General features: G+C 57.2%; 2 non-coding genes across 2 annotated transcripts; both read left to right on the top strand.

The window, feature by feature from the left end:
- Positions 1–2,339: 2,339 nt before the first annotated feature.
- On the top strand, positions 2,340–4,248 carry LOC124732413. Its single transcript, XR_007008684.1, has one exon. It is a non-coding gene; the product is annotated as a small subunit ribosomal RNA (ribosomal RNA).
- A 351-nt stretch (positions 4,249–4,599) lies between these two features.
- LOC124732411 lies at positions 4,600–4,754 on the top strand. Its single transcript, XR_007008682.1, has one exon. It is a non-coding gene; the product is annotated as a 5.8S ribosomal RNA (ribosomal RNA).
- The last annotated feature ends 1,514 nt before the right edge of the window (positions 4,755–6,268 follow it).

The following is a 6,268-nucleotide window of genomic DNA, read 5'->3' as shown; positions in this document are numbered from 1 at the left end:
CCTAACCTATGTTGTACCTTAACCTAACCTATGTTGTACCTTAACCTAACCTATGTTGTACCTTAACCTAACCTATGTTGTACCTTAACCTAACCTATGTTGTACCTTAACCTAACCCATGTTGTACCTTAACCTAACCCATGTTGTACCTTAACCTAACCCATGTTGTACCTTAACCTAACCCATGTTGTACCTTAACCTAACCCATGTTGTACCTTAACCTAACCCATGTTGTGCCTCAACCTAACCCATGTTGTGCCTCAACCTAACCCATGTTGTGCCTCAACCTAACCCATGTTGTGCCTTAACCCTAACCCATGTTGTGCCTCAACCTAACCCATGTTGTGCCTTAACCTAACCCATGTTGTGCCTTAACCTAACCCATGTTGTGCCTTAACCTAACCCATGTTGTGCCTTAACCTAACCCATGTTGTGCCTTAACCTAACCCATGTTGTGCCTTAACCTAACCCATGTTGTGCCTTAACCTAACCCATGTTGTGCCTTAACCTAACCCATGTTGTCGCCTTAACGTAACCCACGTTGTCGCCTAAACCTGCTCTGTAATTGTTATACGACTCGTTCAATTACTGTAGTGTTGCCCCACCCGCAACCCTCGCAATATAGTTCGCTACTCGCACTGCCCGCACCCCTGTGTATCGCTTCATGTTAAACACCTTGCAAGTCTTGCTCACTTTCCACATGCTCCTGCTGTACACTGTAATGTGGATGGCAGCAGGACGTACATGCCGCCCCTCCCCACGTCCCCACCTTGCCCCCTGCCTTCGCAAGCTGGTTGGTGAGAAGTTTGCATGTTCAATGCCCTTCGCATGCGACGTACTCAGGCTACGTTGTGGTGCGGCCTGTGTCAACTGTCCGCTGATGTCGTACGCGTGAACCACAATCTGTACTGCACATTCGTCCTTATGTACTGAATGATACATCGTGGCACATGTGTGACCGCACAACGACTGCGCCCAAAAACGGCGGACCATACAGTGCAAATATTGTGCACGCAGCTACGTGTCGTCTCCCTATGAGAGCTGGATTGCAGTGTGGTACGCCATAGAGACGTGTGGGAGGAACGGACGCCGTGGATGGCGATCAGCATGAGCTGTCTGTTGATGTATTCGGACCTAGTCGTCTCTCCTCACACACCGTGATGGCATGGTGCACCGCGTTCCATATCTGCGACATGCTACAGAGGCCGGTTGACAGTCGTTCGAGCAATGGACATCGCATACGTACGGGGGGCCACCTTCCACGTATTGTCTAGGCGTGCACATTTTGTTGCGTGTATGTGGGCAGACGTAGTGTGGCGTGACACCTGACACAGGCATGCAATAATCGTTGAAGTTGCAAATGGCGATGGACGCCTGCGTTTTCTGGTGAAGTTACGCAAATGAACAAATGGTAACCTGTTGTGGTGCGGTTGTTCTCGCTAGGGGTGAATCGGTGATGGCGACGATAGGTTGAGGTACTAACCGGTTGTTCCAGCGATACCCACCATGCCGACGAAACTGAACGGCATCTGGGTGTGAAGCGATACGCGGCGGTGGCTGGGTGGGACCGTCCCCGCCGGTGAGGGGGCGCCTCCCGGCGTGCTGGCCGCGCGGTGCGTGGGCGCACGCGCTACAGCCGGCTGGTGGGGGCGGCCAGTGGCAGGCGCGCCGGCCGACGGACGCGGCAGGCGTCGCAGCTGCGCGCCGGCGCACCCTGCGCGCGGCGCCGTGCGGCCAAAGTAGGTCCTCGCGGGCCCGGTGCGAAGCGCGGTGGACATCTTCAGTGTGCTGGTCCGATTGAGGACTGTGTGCGTTGAGGATGCGCCGCCGCCCGGCGCTCGGCGCCGCGACGCCGTCTGCTGCTCGGTCGCCCCAGCGGTTCTCGCTGGTGGTTTGTATCGCAGCTGTGCGGATGTGTTGGCGCGTGCGCTGTGCTGGGAGAGTTCGCTTCGGCACCCAAGTGGGGCTTTTGTCCTTCTGTGGCGCTGGCGTTGGAGCTGCCGGTCACCGTAGGTGCGCGTGTTGTCTCCCGCCGGCAATGCCACGACAGCACGCTCCCGGGCCTCTGTCGGCAGCGGCAAGCTCAGTTGGGAGCACGGGTGGTCGCACCGAAAGCGTCTACTCGCCTAACTCGGGCGATTGCGCCTCTCTCGAACCCGACCAAGTACTTGGGACGGCGCTGCGCGCCGCCGGGACCTGAGAGGGTTTCGAGGTGTATTGTGCAGGGGAGCTCAGCCTCCTCCTGTTTGCAGAATGATTGAGCGGACGCTTGCGTGTTCGCGCGGGCCCCCGGGACACACTCCCGGGCGGCCCGGCTGCTCAGCTCTAGTTGACGCAGCTCCCTGGTTGATCCTGCCAGTAGTCATATGCTTGTCTCAAAGATTAAGCCATGCATGTCTCAGTACAAGCCGCATTAAGGTGAAACCGCGAATGGCTCATTAAATCAGTTATGGTTCCTTAGATCGTACCCACGTTACTTGGATAACTGTGGTAATTCTAGAGCTAATACATGCAAACAGAGTCCCGACCAGAGATGGAAGGGACGCTTTTATTAGATCAAAACCAATCGGTCGGCTCGTCCGGTCCGTTTGCCTTGGTGACTCTGAATAACTTTGGGCTGATCGCACGGTCCTCGTACCGGCGACGCATCTTTCAAATGTCTGCCTTATCAACTGTCGATGGTAGGTTCTGCGCCTACCATGGTTGTAACGGGTAACGGGGAATCAGGGTTCGATTCCGGAGAGGGAGCCTGAGAAACGGCTACCACATCCAAGGAAGGCAGCAGGCGCGCAAATTACCCACTCCCGGCACGGGGAGGTAGTGACGAAAAATAACGATACGGGACTCATCCGAGGCCCCGTAATCGGAATGAGTACACTTTAAATCCTTTAACGAGTATCTATTGGAGGGCAAGTCTGGTGCCAGCAGCCGCGGTAATTCCAGCTCCAATAGCGTATATTAAAGTTGTTGCGGTTAAAAAGCTCGTAGTTGGATTTGTGTCCCACGCTGTTGGTTCACCGCCCGTCGGTGTTTAACTGGCATGTATCGTGGGACGTCCTGCCGGTGGGGCGAGCTGAAGGCGTGCGACCGCCTCGTGCGTGCTCGTGCGTCCCGAGGCGGACCCCGTTGAAATCCTACCAGGGTGCTCTTTATTGAGTGTCTCGGTGGGCCGGCACGTTTACTTTGAACAAATTAGAGTGCTTAAAGCAGGCAAGCCCGCTGAATACTGTGTGCATGGAATAATGGAATAGGACCCTCGGTTCTATTTGTTGTGGTTTTCGGAACCCGAGGTAATGATTAATAGGGACAGGCGGGGGCATTCGTATTGCGACGTTAGAGGTGAAATTCTTGGATCGTCGCAAGACGAACAGAAGCGAAAGCATTTGCCAAGTATGTTTTCATTAATCAAGAACGAAAGTTAGAGGTTCGAAGGCGATCAGATACCGCCCTAGTTCTAACCATAAACGATGCCAGCCAGCGATCCGCCGCAGTTCCTCCGATGACTCGGCGGGCAGCCTCCGGGAAACCAAAGCTTTTGGGTTCCGGGGGAAGTATGGTTGCAAAGCTGAAACTTAAAGGAATTGACGGAAGGGCACCACCAGGAGTGGAGCCTGCGGCTTAATTTGACTCAACACGGGAAACCTCACCAGGCCCGGACACCGGAAGGATTGACAGATTGATAGCTCTTTCTTGATTCGGTGGGTGGTGGTGCATGGCCGTTCTTAGTTGGTGGAGCGATTTGTCTGGTTAATTCCGATAACGAACGAGACTCTAGCCTGCTAACTAGTCGCGTGACATCCTTCGTGCTGTCAGCGATTACTTTTCTTCTTAGAGGGACAGGCGGCTTCTAGCCGCACGAGATTGAGCAATAACAGGTCTGTGATGCCCTTAGATGTTCTGGGCGCACGCGCGCTACACTGAAGGAATCAGCGTGTCTTCCTAGGCCGAAAGGTCGGGGTAACCCGCTGAACCTCCTTCGTGCTAGGGATTGGGGCTTGCAATTGTTCCCCATGAACGAGGAATTCCCAGTAAGCGCGAGTCATAAGCTCGCGTTGATTACGTCCCTGCCCTTTGTACACACCGCCCGTCGCTACTACCGATTGAATGATTTAGTGAGGTCTTCGGACTGGTACGCGGCATTGACTCTGTCGTTGCCGATGCTACCGGAAAGATGACCAAACTTGATCATTTAGAGGAAGTAAAAGTCGTAACAAGGTTTCCGTAGGTGAACCTGCGGAAGGATCATTACCGACTAGACTGCATGTCTTTCGATGTGCGTGTCGTGTCGCGCAACACGCTACCTGTACGGCTCGCCGTAGCCGTGCGCCGCGTGCGGAACCACGCGTGCCTCTCAAAACTAGCGGCAATGTTGTGTGGTACGAGCGCTGAAGCGCTGGAGCGGCTGGCCTGCGGCACCTGGCGCCTGGCGCCGGTTTTGAATGACTTTCGCCCGAGTGCCTGTCCGCTCCGGTGTGGAGCCGTACGACGCCCGTCGGCCGTGAGGCCGTTGGACACAGAACGCTGGAACAGGGGCCGCCACACGCCTCACTCCCGCCTATGCGACCGTCTCGAAAGAGACGGCGGAAACTGAGAAAAGATCACCCAGGACGGTGGATCACTCGGCTCGTGGGTCGATGAAGAACGCAGCAAATTGCGCGTCGACATGTGAACTGCAGGACACATGAACATCGACGTTTCGAACGCACATTGCGGTCCATGGATTCCGTTCCCGGGCCACGTCTGGCTGAGGGTCGGCTACGTATACTGAAGCGCGCGGCGTTTGCCCCCGCTTCGCAGACCTGGGAGTGTCGCGGCCGCCTGTGGGGCCGGCCGCGTCTCCTCAAACGTGCGATGCGCGCCCGTCGCCTGGCGGTTCGCATACCGGTACTTTCTCGGTAGCGTGCACAGCCGGCTGGCGGTGTGGCGTGCGACACCTCGTACAACGACCTCAGAGCAGGCGAGACTACCCGCTGAATTTAAGCATATACTAAGCGGAGGAAAAGAAACTAACAAGGATTCCCCCAGTAGCGGCGAGCGAACAGGAAGAGTCCAGCACCGAACCCCGCAGGCTGCCGCCTGTCGTGGCATGTGGTGTTTGGGAGGGTCCACTACCCCGACGCCTCGCGCCGAGCCCAAGTCCAACTTGAATGAGGCCACGGCCCGTAGAGGGTGCCAGGCCCGTAGCGGCCGGTGCGAGCGTCGGCGGGACCTCTCCTTCGAGTCGGGTTGCTTGAGAGTGCAGCTCCAAGTGGGTGGTAAACTCCATCTGAGACTAAATATGACCACGAGACCGATAGCGAACAAGTACCGTGAGGGAAAGTTGAAAAGAACTTTGAAGAGAGAGTTCAAAAGTACGTGAAACCGTTCTGGGGTAAACGTGAGAAGTCCGAAAGGTCGAACGGGTGAGATTCACGCCCATCCGGCCACTGGCCTCCGCCCTCGGCAGATGGGCCGGGCCGCCCGCGCGGAGCAATCCGCGGCGGGGTCGTGTCCGGTTGCCTTTCCACTCGCCGCGGGGTGGGGCCGTTCCGGTGTGCGGTGGGCCGCACTTCTCCCCTAGTAGGACGTCGCGACCCGCTGGGTGCCGGCCTACGGCCCGGGTGCGCAGCCTGTCCTTCCGCGGGCCTCGGTTCGCGTCTGTTGGGCAGAGCCCCGGTGTCCTGGCTGGCTGCCCGGCGGTATATCTGAGGAGTCGATTCGCCCCTTTGGGCGCTCGGGCTCCCGGCAAGCGCGCGCGGTTCTTCCCGGATGACGGACCTACCTGGCCCGGCCCCGGACCCGCGCCGCTGTTGGCTCGGGATGCTCTCGGGCGGAATAATCGCTCCCGTCAGCGGCGCTTCAGCTTTGGACAATTTCACGACCCGTCTTGAAACACGGACCAAGGAGTCTAACATGTGCGCGAGTCATTGGGCTGTACGAAACCTAAAGGCGTAATGAAAGTGAAGGTCTCGCCTTGCGCGGGCCGAGGGAGGATGGGGCTTCCCCGCCCTTCACGGGGCGGCGGCCTCCGCACTCCCGGGGCGTCTCGTCCTCATTGCGAGGTGAGGCGCACCTAGAGCGTACACGTTGGGACCCGAAAGATGGTGAACTATGCCTGGCCAGGACGAAGTCAGGGGAAACCCTGATGGAGGTCCGTAGCGATTCTGACGTGCAAATCGATCGTCGGAGCTGGGTATAGGGGCGAAAGACTAATCGAACCATCTAGTAGCTGGTTCCCTCCGAAGTTTCCCTCAGGATAGCTGGTGCTCGTACGAGTCTCATCCGGTAA

The sequence above is a fragment of the Schistocerca piceifrons genome, unplaced genomic scaffold (assembly GCF_021461385.2).
Source record: "Schistocerca piceifrons isolate TAMUIC-IGC-003096 unplaced genomic scaffold, iqSchPice1.1 HiC_scaffold_1342, whole genome shotgun sequence".
In the NCBI taxonomy this organism is placed as follows: domain Eukaryota; kingdom Metazoa; phylum Arthropoda; class Insecta; order Orthoptera; family Acrididae; genus Schistocerca; species Schistocerca piceifrons.
This window is presented reverse-complemented; position numbering and strand designations above follow the sequence as displayed.